Source organism: Budorcas taxicolor, chromosome X (assembly GCF_023091745.1).
Source record: "Budorcas taxicolor isolate Tak-1 chromosome X, Takin1.1, whole genome shotgun sequence".
Classification (NCBI taxonomy): domain Eukaryota; kingdom Metazoa; phylum Chordata; class Mammalia; order Artiodactyla; family Bovidae; genus Budorcas; species Budorcas taxicolor.
The window spans coordinates 118,919,904-118,932,294 of NC_068935.1; the positions used below are offsets into that span (position 1 = coordinate 118,919,904).

Genomic DNA, 12,391 nt, shown 5'->3' on the forward strand with positions numbered 1-12,391 from the left:
TTAGTTTCACATTTTTACAACATAGTGATTTAATGTTTTATGGATTATTTCATTGAAGGTGATTATAAAATAATGGCTATATTTCCTTGTGCTGTATAATATATTCTTGTTGCTTATTAATTTTATACATAGTAGTTTTTCTCTTAGTACCATACCCTTATCTCACCCTCCCTCTGTCCTTCTCCCCACTGGTAACCACTTATTTGTTCTCTACACCTGTGAGTCTGGTTCTGTTTTATTATATACATTTTTTGTTTTTATTTTTTAGATTCCCCATAGAAGGGATATCATACAGTATTTGTCTTTTTCTGTCTCACTTACTTCATTTAGACAAATGCCCTCCAAGTAAGTCCACACTGCTGCAAATGACAAAATTTAATTCTTTTTATGACTAATATTCCATTGTGTGCATATATACATCATCTTCTTTATCCATTTTTTCTGTTGATGGACACTTAGGTTGCTTCCATTTCTTGGCTGTTGTAAATAATGTTGCTATGAACGTTGGGGTACGTATATCTTTTCAAATTAGTATTTTTGAATTCTTTGGATATATACCTAGTAGTTGGAGAGGAAATGACAACCCACTCCAGTATTCTTGCCTGGAGAATCCCATGGACAGAAGAGCCTGTCAGGTCATGGTCCATGGGGTCGCAGAGAGTTGGACATGACTGAAGCAACTAAGCATACCTAGTAGTGGAATTGCTGGATCACACGGGAGTTCTAATTTTAGTTTTTTGGTGAAGCTCCATACAATTTCCCACAGTGTTTGCACCAGTTTACCATCCCAACAATAATGTACTAGCGTTCCATTCCCTCTTATCAATCTTCGCCAATTTCTTATTCGTAGACTTTTTGATGATAGTCATTCTGACAGGTGTGAGGTGATATCTCATTATTGTTTTGATTTGCATTTCTCTGATTAGCAATGTTGAACATTTTTCATGTGCCTGTTGAATACATATCTTCTTTGGGAAAGTGTCTTTTCAGATCTTCTGCCCAGTTTATGAGTTGCTTATTTTTGATATTGATTTTTATAAGCTGTTTATATATTCTGGATATTAACCATTATCAGTCATATCATTTACAAATATTTTCCCCACTTAGTAGGTTGTCTTTTCATTTTGTTGACCATTTCCTTTGCTGTGCCAAAGACTTTTAAGTGTAATTAAGTCTCAGTTGTTTATTTCTTTTATTTCTTTTGCCTTAGGAGACAGATCTAAAACATTTTGCTACCGTTTATGTCCAAGAGTGTTCTATGTTCTCTTCTAGGACTTTTATGGTTTCCAATCATACACTTTGGTCTTTAATCCATTTTGAGTTTATATTTGTATATGATGTGAAGAAATCTTCTAATCTCATTGTTTTGCAGGTAGTTGTTGTTGTCCCAGCACCACTTATTAAAGAGATGGTGTTTTCTCCATAGTGTATCTTTGCCTCATTTGTTGTACATTAATTGACCATAGCATATGGGTTTGAAGTATACTCTGAAGTCGGGAAGCATGATACCTTCAGCTTTGTTCTTTTTCCTCAAGACTACATTGGCTGTTTTGGGTCTTCTCTGGTTCTGTATAAACTTTAGGATTATTTGTCTCATTCTGTGAAGAATGTCTTGGGTATTTTGATAGGGATTGCATTAACTAATGGAGAGTGCTTTGGATAGTATGACCATTTTAACAATATTAGTTCTTCCAATCCAGGAACATGAGATAGCTTTCCATTTCTTTGTATCATTTTGAAATTCCTTCATCAGTGTTTTAAAATTTTCAGAGTATAGGTCACTGACCTCCTTGGTTATGTTTATTCCTAGGTATTTTATTCTTTTTGATACAGTTTTAATGGAATTGCTTCCTTAATTTATCTTTTGGATAGTTCATTATTTATTATAGAACAACAGACTTTGTATATTAATTGTATATCTTGCAGCTATTGCTGAATTCATTTATGAGTTCTAATAGATTTTATTAGAGACTTTAGGGTTTTTTATAAATATTGTCATGTCATCTGTAAATAGTGACAGTTTCACTTTTTCCCTTCCAGTTTAGATGTCTTTTATTATTTTTGTTTGTTTGTGTGAATGCTGTGTCTAGGGACTTTCAACACTATGTTAAATAGAAGTGTCAAGAGTGGGCATCCTTGTCCTTTTAGATGAAAGGCTTTAGGCTTTACACCATTGAGTATGATATTAGCTGTGGGTTGTCATAATTGCAGTTTGTTATATTAGGTATATTCCCTCTGCACCAACTTTGATGAGAATTTTTATCATGAATGGGTGTTGAATTTTGTCAGATGCTTTCTCTGCCTGTATTGAAATGATTGTGTGATTTTTTTATCCTTTATTAATCTGATATATCACATTGATTAATTTGCAAAATGTTGATTCATCCTTTCATCCCTGGAATAAATCCCACTTGATCATGGTGTAAGATCCTTTTAGTATTTTTGGATTCAGTTTGCTAATACTTTGTTGAGAATTTTTGCACCTATATTCATCACAGTATATTGGCCTATAATTTTCTTTTTTTGTTGTATCACCTTGTCTGGTTTTTGGTATCAAAGAAATGGTGGTCTCCTAGAATGAATTTGGGAGAGTTCTGTCCTCTACAAAAACTTGTTTAATAAGGATGCTGTGCTGTGCTTAGTAGTTCAGTCATGTCTGATTCTTTGCAACTCCATGGACTGTAGCCTGCCAGGCACCTCTGTCCATGGGGATTCTCCAGGCAAGAATACTAGAGTGGGTTGCCGTGCCCTCCTCCAGGGGATCTTCCCAATACAGGGATCAAACCCAGGTCTTCTAATTGCAGGCAGATTCTTTACTAACTAAGTTATCAGGGAAGCCCAGATATTCAGCTTCTGAGTCCCTAAATATCCATCTCTTAACAAGAAAACTCCCAAACTTTTTTTGCATTTCATCCTAGTTTGAATATCAAGCTATGACCAGGGATCAATCCCATGTCCCCTGAGTTGACAGCTAGATTCTTAACCACAGACCACCAAAGAAGTCCTAGATTGTTTTAAAGTCTATTTTGTCCAACATGAGTACCATGGTACCCCCACTTTCTTGTTTCCAATTGTGTATAACATCTTTTTTCCATCCCTCACTTTCCATCTGGGTGTGTCTTTAATTCAGAAGTGAGTTTCTTGTAAGCAGTCTATAGATAGGTCTTGTTTTATTATCCAATCACCCACTCTGTCTTTTCATTGGAGTATTTAGGCCACTGACATTTAACATAATTAGTGATAGGTTTGTACTTATTTCTAATTTATTACTTGTTTCCCAGTTGTTTTTATAGTTTTTGCCTGTTAATTCCTCTTCTTTTAGTTTTTTTCCCTAGTAGTTTGATGGTTTTCTTTAGTGGTACCCTTGTGTTCCTGTCTATGTTCTATGTGTCTGTTGTAGGTTTTTGCTTTGTGGCTGCAATGGGCTTCATATATGTTGCCCTATAACTATATATATTTGTCTTAAATAGGTAGTCCTTTAAGTTCAAACACATTCTAAAAGATCTACATTTTTTATTCCCTTCCCCCACATTTTGTTTTTGATGTCATATTTTACACCTTGATGTCTTGCTCTTCATTATTTATTGTAACTGTACTTATTTACATTTATTTTTCTTTTAATCTTCGTGCTAGCTTATTTAAGTGGTGGATCCTCAGACTTTACTGTATATTTGCCTTTACTAGTGGAATTTGTCCTTTCCTATATATACTTTTAGATATAGCTTTTAGGACTTATTTAGTCTTGATGCACTCATAGTTTTTATTTGAGAAATTTATTTTATCTATCCTTCAATTCTCAGTGTTAATCTTGCTGGGTAAAGTATTCTAGTTCACAGGTTTTTCCCTTTCAGCACTTTAAATACATCATGTCACTCCCTTCTGACATACAGTGTTTCTGCAGAACAATCAGCTGGTAGCCTTAAGGGGATTCCTTTGTATATAGCTGTTTACTTTTTCTTGCTGCCTTTAGAAACCTCTCTTTATCTTTGATTTTTTCCATTTTAATTTTTCTATGTCTTGATATGGGTCTGAGTTCATCTTGTTTGGGACCCTCTGTGTTTCCTATTTGAATATCTGTTTCCTTCAGGTTTGGGGAAGTTTTCAGCCATCATTCCATTAAATACATTTTTAACCCCATAGTCACTTTTTCCTTCTGTAACCCCTGTAATGCAAATGTTGGTACACTTGATGTTATTCCAGAAGTTTCTATATTTTCTAGTTTCTTGCTATAACTCTGAGTAATCTATTACTTTTCCTCATTTAGTTAGCATTCTCAATGGCACCCCACTCCAGTACTCTTGCCTGGAAAATCCCATGGATGGAGGAGCCTAGTAGGCTGCAGTCCATGGGGTCGCTAAGAGTCGGACACGACTGAATGACTTCACTTTCACATTTTGCTTTCATGCATTGGAGAAGGCAATGGCAACCCACTCCAGTGTTCTTGCCTGGAGAATCCCAGGGACGAAGGAGCCTGGCGGGCTGCCATCTATGGGGTTGCACAGAGTTGGACACGATTGAAGTGACTTAGCAATAGCAATAGCAATAGCAAAAAAAAAAAAAAAATTACTAATACTTTGAATTCTTCATCTAGTAAATTTATTGCCGTTTCATTAGTTGTTGTTTTGGGCTTCCCAGATGGTAAAGAACCTGCCTGCCAGTGCAGGAGACATAAAAGACGCAGGTTCGATCCCTGCGTTGGGAAGATCCCCTGGAGGAGAGCATGGCAACCCACTCAAATGTTCTTTCCTGGAGAATGCCATGGACAGGGGAACTACTGGCAGGCTACAGTCCATAGGGTCACAAAGTGTTGGAACCAAGAGAAGTGAATTACCACGCATGCAGCAGTTTAGTTATTTGAGGAATTTTCTCTTTCAGTTGAGCCATTTCTCTGCCTTCTCAGTCTCTATGATATGAGGTGAAGCAGTTATCTGTGGTAGTTATAAAGGGCTATGCTTATGTGGGAGCTCCTATACAGTCTATGTGTACCCAGTGGCTCGGGGACAGAACTGGATTTGACATGAATAAAAGTGTGTGGTGACATGAACAAAAGTCTCAGGGTGTGTTGGTAGCTATCACCTTGATAGGAACTGGGGCTTCAGGGAGGGGACAGTGCTGAAGCCAGGTGTGAGCTGGGGCTTCTCCTGTGATCACTGGCCATCCTCACCCTGTAAGGGGTGAGGGCAAGTCTCAAGCTATTGGAACAAAACTCCTTAGGGTTGAGTCTGAGCTGATTCAGTTCCCTTCAGCTGTGAGATCTCCCTCCCAGCAGTGGCATCCTCACCCCTGAGGAGAGCAGCCCTGGAATAAGAAGGGCATGGGCACTCAGTGCGGGTGGGGCATGGGCTTTGGCAGTCTGGCTGTCATCAGAGGTCTGGACTACCTCCGATGTGCTGCCATATTTTGCCAAGTAGTGGCTGTCTCCATCCTGCTCATGTGCCACTTTAGATTTGAACCACCCCAGTGTCTCACAGCTGAGGTCTTTCCTGGGTTATGGCAGCTTTCACTCCAGTGTGAGCTGCAATGTGAGTTAAGTGGGACTAGAACATTCACTTGGCCCAGGCTGGGGTATGCACCAGGACAGTTACAGGAAACCATTCAGCCACCTATGCATTCTCATTCTGCCCATTCTACCTTGCTTTCAGAGGAAGCTAGCATTTGTATGATACTCACAAACAAAGTCTAGGCTTCCCACAGCCCTCTGGTTAAACCAATGCCCTCCAGCCCACCAAGGTGGCTCGCTTTCCCTTGGTTGCACCCTAGGACTGGGGCACCCAATATGTGGCTCGAACTACTCATTCCGCAGGGAGGATGTCCACCTGTGTAATCTTCATTTTCCTGAGTATACCCCCCCCCCAACAAGAGACTGACCCAGACTTGTCTGTGAGTGTCCAGGAGTCTCCAGTGGAGGCATGGGTTGGTGGTGGCCTGCTGCAGGGTTGCTGACACTGAGTGTAGCAGTACATGCATGGGATCTTTTGAAGGAGGTCACCATTATCTTCATTACCTCCACCATAGTTTAAGTGAAAGTGAAGTCGCTCAGTCATGTCTGACTCTTTGCAATCCCATGGACTGTAGCCTACTAGGTTCCTCCGTCCAAGGGATTTTCCAGGCAAGAATACTGGAGTGGGTTGCCATTTCCTTCTCCAGGAGATCTTCCCAACCCAGGGATTGAACCTGGGTCTCCTGCATTGTAGGCAGACGCCTTACCATCTGAGCCACCAGGGAAGTCACCATAGTTTGGCCCCAGGTAAATGGCAATCCACTCCAGTATTATTGCCTGGAAAATCCCATGGACAGAGGAGCCTGGTAGGCTACAGTCCATGGGGTCGCAGAGTCTGAAAGCGACTTCACATTCACTTTCAAATAACAGGGAGGGAACACAGCTCCACTGCACAGAAAATTGGATTAAAGATTTACTGAGCATGACACCACTCATCAGATCAAGACCCAGTTTCCCCCTCAGTCAGTCTCTCCCATCAGGAAGCTTCCATAAGCCTCTTACCCTTCTCCAGCAGAGGGCTGCTGCTGCTGCTAAGTCACTTCAGTTGTGTCCGACTCTGTGCAACCCCATAGATGGCAGCCCACCAGGGTCCCCCGTCCCTGGGATTCTCCAGGCAAAAACACTGGAGTGGGTTGCCATTTCCTTCTCCAATGCATGACAGTGAAAAGTGAAAGTGAAGTCGCTCAGTCATGTCCGACTCTTAGTGACCCCATGGACTGCAGCCCACCAGTCTCCTCCATCCATGGGGTTTTCCAGGCAAGAGTACTGGAGTGGGGTGCCATTGCCTGGACAGTATCAATTTAGCACTTTGTAAATGACCATTATATCTACTACTATGGGCAAGAATCCCTTAGAAGAAATAGAGTAGCCATCATAGGCAACAAAACAGTCTGAAATGCAATACTTGGATGAAATCCCAAAAATGACAGAATGATCTCTGTTCTTTCCCAAGGCAAACCATTCATTATCACAGTAATCCAAGTCTGTGCCCTGACCAGTAATGCTGAAGAAGCTGAAGTTTGAACGGTTCTATGAAGACCTACAAGACCTTTTAGAACTAACACCCAAAAGAGATGTCCTGTTCATCATAGGGGACTGGAATGCAAAAGTAGGAACTCAAGAGACACCTGGAGTAACAGGCAAATTTGTCCTTGAAGTACAGAATGAAGCAGGGCAAAGGCTAATAGAGTTTTGCCAAGAGTACGCACTGCTGATTGCAAACACCCTCTTCCAACAACACAAGAGAAGACTCTACACATGGACATCACCAGATGGTCAACGCTGAAATCAGATTGATTATATTCTTTGCAGCCAAAGATGGAGAAGTTATATACAGTCAGCAGAAACAAGACCAGGAGCTGACTGTGGCTCAGATCGTGAACTCCTTATTGCCAAATTCAGACTTAAATTGAAGAAAGTAGGGAAAACACTAGACCATTCAGGTATGACCAAAATCAAATCCCTTATTATTATACAGTGGAAGTGAGAAATAGATTTAAGGGATTAGATCTGATAGACAGAGTGCCTGATGATCTATGGATGGAGGTTCATGACATTGTACAGGAGACAGGGATCAAGATCATCCCCAAAAAAAGAAATGCAAAAAAGCAAAATGGTTATCTGAGGAGGCCTTACAAATAGCTGTGAAAAGAAGAGACGTAAAAGCAAAGAAGAACAGAAATGATATAAGCATCTGAATGCAGAGTTCCAAAGAATAGCAAGGAGTGATAAGAAAGCCTTCCTCAGTGATCAGTGCGAAGAAATAGAGGAAAACAACAGAATGGGAAAGATTAGAGATCTCTTCAAGAAAATTAGAGATACCAAGGGAATATTTCATGCAAAAATGGGTTCAATAAAGGACAGAAATGGTATGGACCTAACAGAAGCAAAAGATATTAAAAACAGGTGGCAAGAATACACAGAAGAACTGTACTAGAATACACAGAAGAACTGTACTAAAAAGATCACGACCCAGATAATCATGATGGTGTTATCACTGACCTAGAGCCAGACATCCTGGAATGTGAAGTCAAGTGGGCCTTAGAAAACATCACTACGAACAAAGCTAGTGTAGGTGATGGAGCTCCAGTAGAGCTATTTCATATCCTGAAAGATGATGCTGTGAAGGTGGTGCACTCAATATGCCAGCAAATTTGGAAAACTCAGCAATGGCCACAGGACTGGAAAAGGTCAGTTTTCATTCCAATCCCTAAGAAAGGAAATGCCAAAGAATGCTCAAACTACCACACAATTGCACTCATCTCACACGCTAGTAAAGTAATGCTCAAAACTCTCCAAGCCAGTCTTCAGCAATATGTGAACCATGAACTTCCGGATGTTCAAGCTGGATTTAGAAAAGGCAGAGGAACCAGAGATCAAATTGCCAACATCTGCTGGATCATCGAAAAAGCAAGAGAGTTCCAGAAAAACATCTATTTCTGCTTTACTGACTATGCCAAAACCTTTGACTGTGCAGATCACAATAAACTATGGGGAATTCTGAAAGAGATGGGAATACCAGACCACCTGATCTGCCTCTTGAGAAATCTGTATGCAGGTTAAGAAGCAACAGTTAGAACTGGACATGGAACAACAGACTGGTTCCAAATCAGGAAAAGAGTACATCAAGGCTGCATATTGTCACCCTGCTTATTTAACTTAAATGCAGAGTACATCATGAGAAACGCTGGGCTGGAAGAAGCACAAGCTGGAATCAAGATTGCTGGCAGAAATATCAATAACCTCAGATATGCAGATGACATCAGCCTTATGGCAGAAAGTGAAGAAGAACTAAAGAGCCTCTTGATGAAAGTGAAAGAGGAGAGTGAAAAAGTTGGCTTAAAATTCAACATTCAGAAAAGTAAGATCATGGCATCTGGTCCCATCACTTTATGGCAAATAGATGGGGAAACAATGGAAGCAGTGACAGCCTTTATTTTTCTGGGCTCCAAAATCACTGCAGCTGGTGACTGCGCCCATGAAATTAAAAGACGCTTACTCCTTGGCAGGAAAGTTATGACCAACCTAGACATCATATTAAAAAGCAGAGACGTTACTTTGCCAACAAAGGTCCGTTTAGTCAAGGCTATGGTTTTTCCATTGGCCATGTATGGGTGTAAAAGTTGGACTATAAAGAAAGCTGAGCACTGAAGAACTGACACTTTTGAACTGTGGTGTTGGAGAAGACTCTTGAGAGTCTCTTGGACTGCAAGGAGATTCAACCAGTCCATCCTAAAGTAGATCAGTCTTGGGTGTTCATTGGAAGGACTGATGTTGAAGCTGAAACTTCAATATTTTGGCCACCTGATGTTAAGAGCTGACTCATTGGAAAAGTCCCTGATGCTGGGAAAGATTGAAGGTGGGAGAAGGGGACGACAAAGTATGAGATGGTTGGATGTCATCACTGACTCAACGGACATGAGCTTGGGTAAACTCCAGGAGTTGGTGATGGACAGGGAGGCCTGGTGTGCTACAGTCCATGGGGTCACAAAGAGTCAGACATGACTGAGCGACTGAACTGATACTGACTGATACCCTTCCAGGAGCATAGGTCCCCCACTTAATGGCTTCTCTTCCCCTCATACCCTATTCTGTGTATGTCTTTCTTGATTACACAGATGTTTTTCTGCCAGTTTTCTGTTAGTTTTCAGTTCAGACTCTTCCACTTGTAGGTGCATTTTTGATGTGTTCATGGGGGAAATTAGTTCTGTATCCTCCTCCACCAATTTTTTTTTAAATTAACTTTAATTGAAGTATAGTTGCTTTACAATGTTGTGTTTCTACTGCATGGCAAAGTGAGTCAGCTATACGTCTACATATATCTCCTCTTTTTAGGATTTCCTTCCCAATTAGTTCACCACAGAGCACTGAGTAGAATTCCCTGAGCTATACAGTAGGTTCGTATTAGTTGTCCATTTTATACATAGTATCAACAGTCTATATATGTCATGTTAATCCCAATCTCCCAATTCATCCCACCCCCTCTTCCTCCCTTGTTATACATACTTCTCTCTACTTCTGTGTCTTTATTTCTATTTTGCAAATTAGATCATCTATACCATTTTTCTAGATTCCACATACATGTATTAATATATGATATTTGTTTTCTCTTTCTGATGGCCATTCTGATGGATGTGAGGTGATACCTCATTGTGGTTTTGATTTGTCTAGCTCTAATAATTAGTGATGTTGAGCATCTTTTCATGTGCTTTTTGGCCATTTGTGTGTCTTCTTTGGAGAAATGTCTATTGAGGTTTTCCACCTATATTTTGACTGGGTTGTTTTTTTGATATTGAGCTACATGAGCTGTTGTATATTTTGAAGATTAATTACTTATCAGATACTTTATTTGCAAATATTTTCTCCTATTCCGTGGTTTGTCTTTTCGTTTTATTTATAGTTTCCTTTGCCATGCAAAAGCTTTTAAGTTTAATAATTTTTTTTGTTTTTATTTTCATTACTCTAGGAGGTGGATAAAAAGAATTTGCTGCTATTTATGTCAAAGAGTGATGTGTCTTTGGTTTCCTCTGAGAGTTTTATAGTATGCTGTCTTAGATTTAGGTCTTTAATCCAATTCGAGTTTATTTTTGTGTATAGTATTAGAGAGTTTCTAATTTCAATTTCTTACATGTGGCTATCTAGTTTTCCCAGCATCACTTATTGAAAAACTGTCTTTTTTCCACTGTATATTCTTACATCGTTTGTCATAGATTGCTGCTGCTGCTAAGTCACTTCAGTCGTGTCTGACTCTATGAGGCCCCATAGATGGCAGCCCACCAGGCTCCCCCGTCCCTGGGATTCTCCAGGCAAGAACACTGGAGTGGGTTGCCATTTCCTTCTCCAATGAAAGGGAAAAGTGAAAGTGAAGTCACTCAGTCATGTCCGACCCTCAGTGACCCCTTGGACTGCAGCCCACCAGGCTCCTCTGTCCATGGGATTTTCCAGGCAAGAGTATGGGAGTAGGGTGCCATTGCCTTCTCCATTGTCATAGATTAGGTGACCATAGATGTATGGGTTTATCTCTAGACTTTCTATGGTGTTCCATTGATCTGTATTTCTGTTTTTGTTCCAGTACCAAGCTGTTTTGATGACTGTAGCTTTGTAGTATAGTCTGAAGTCAGGGACCCTGGTACCTCCAGCTCTGGTTTTCTTTCTCAAGATTGCTTTCTCTATTCAGGGTCTTTTGTGTTCTCACACAAATTGTAAAATTTTTTGTTCTAATTCTGTGAAAAATGCCATTGGTAATTTGATAGGTATTGCATTGAATCTGTAGATTGCTTTGGGTGGTGTAGTAATTTTGATAATACTGATTCTTATGACCAAGGGGAAAAAATTACTATTTTAAGACTCTAGAGGCAGGCTCCTAGTATAAGTCTGTGATGTTAAAAAAGGCTTACGTCATAGACCAAAGGGAAAAACCCAACTTTAAAAATATATTCAAAGTGCAAAATTTGACTTTTTTTGTGATAAAAGTATGTAAATATTAAATATTTAATAAGTAATCTTTTAAAAGAGTGTGAATATTTAGAAAGATCACGGAAGCTTATGAGAAACTGAAGTAAGATAACATCAATAAAATTAATTTGAAACTCTCAAAAGGAAAAATGAAATGTTTGTGGTATAGATAATAAGATTTTAAAGCATGTGATTGACCAAGACATGGAATAATTCAGGTTGTTTGGGAAAGCAATGACTCCTTTAGTCAGAGTGAAGTTTTCACACTATGTTTAACCTATATATGAGTATGATATTAGTTTCAATATTAGAGTTCACCTAAATTGTGTATGTAAAGTTATATAATGTAATTATATTTCTCAAAAAGGTTCTTTAATTTTCAACATGTTTGACTTTGTTTCCATTTACTAAGGAATTATCATAAAGTCTACTTTTCAGACTTCAAGCTGTTCACTCCTTCCTGATTGGAAAAACATGAATATGGGCAGTCATTCATTTTTGCTAAAGATGTCCTTTTCAGCATAGTGGATTGAAATGCAAAAGTAGGAAGTCAAGAGATACCTGGAGTAATAGGCAAGGTTGGCCTTAGAGTACAAAATGAAGCGGGGCAAATGCTAACAGAGTTTTGCCAAGAGAACACACTGGTCATAGCAAACAGCCTCTTCCAACAACATAAGAGATGACTCTATATGTGAACATCACCAGGTAGTCAATATTGAAACCAGATTGATTATATTCTTTGCAGCCAAAGATGGAAAAGCTCTATACAGTCAGCAAAAACAAGACTGGGAGCTGACTGTGATCATGAACTCCTCACTGCAAATTCCAGGCTTAAATTGAACAAAGTAGGGAAAACTACTATACCATTCAGGTATGACCTAAATCAAATCCCTTATCATTATACATAGGAAGTGACAAATAGATTCAAGGGATTAG

General features: G+C 39.5%; 1 non-coding gene across 1 annotated transcript; it reads right to left on the reverse strand.

Annotated features, from left to right (window-relative positions):
* Positions 1-6,153: 6,153 nt before the first annotated feature.
* Positions 6,154-6,225, reverse strand: TRNAC-ACA (transfer RNA cysteine (anticodon ACA)). The gene has a single exon. It is a non-coding gene; the product is annotated as a tRNA-Cys (tRNA).
* Between the last annotated feature and the right edge of the window lie 6,166 nt (positions 6,226-12,391).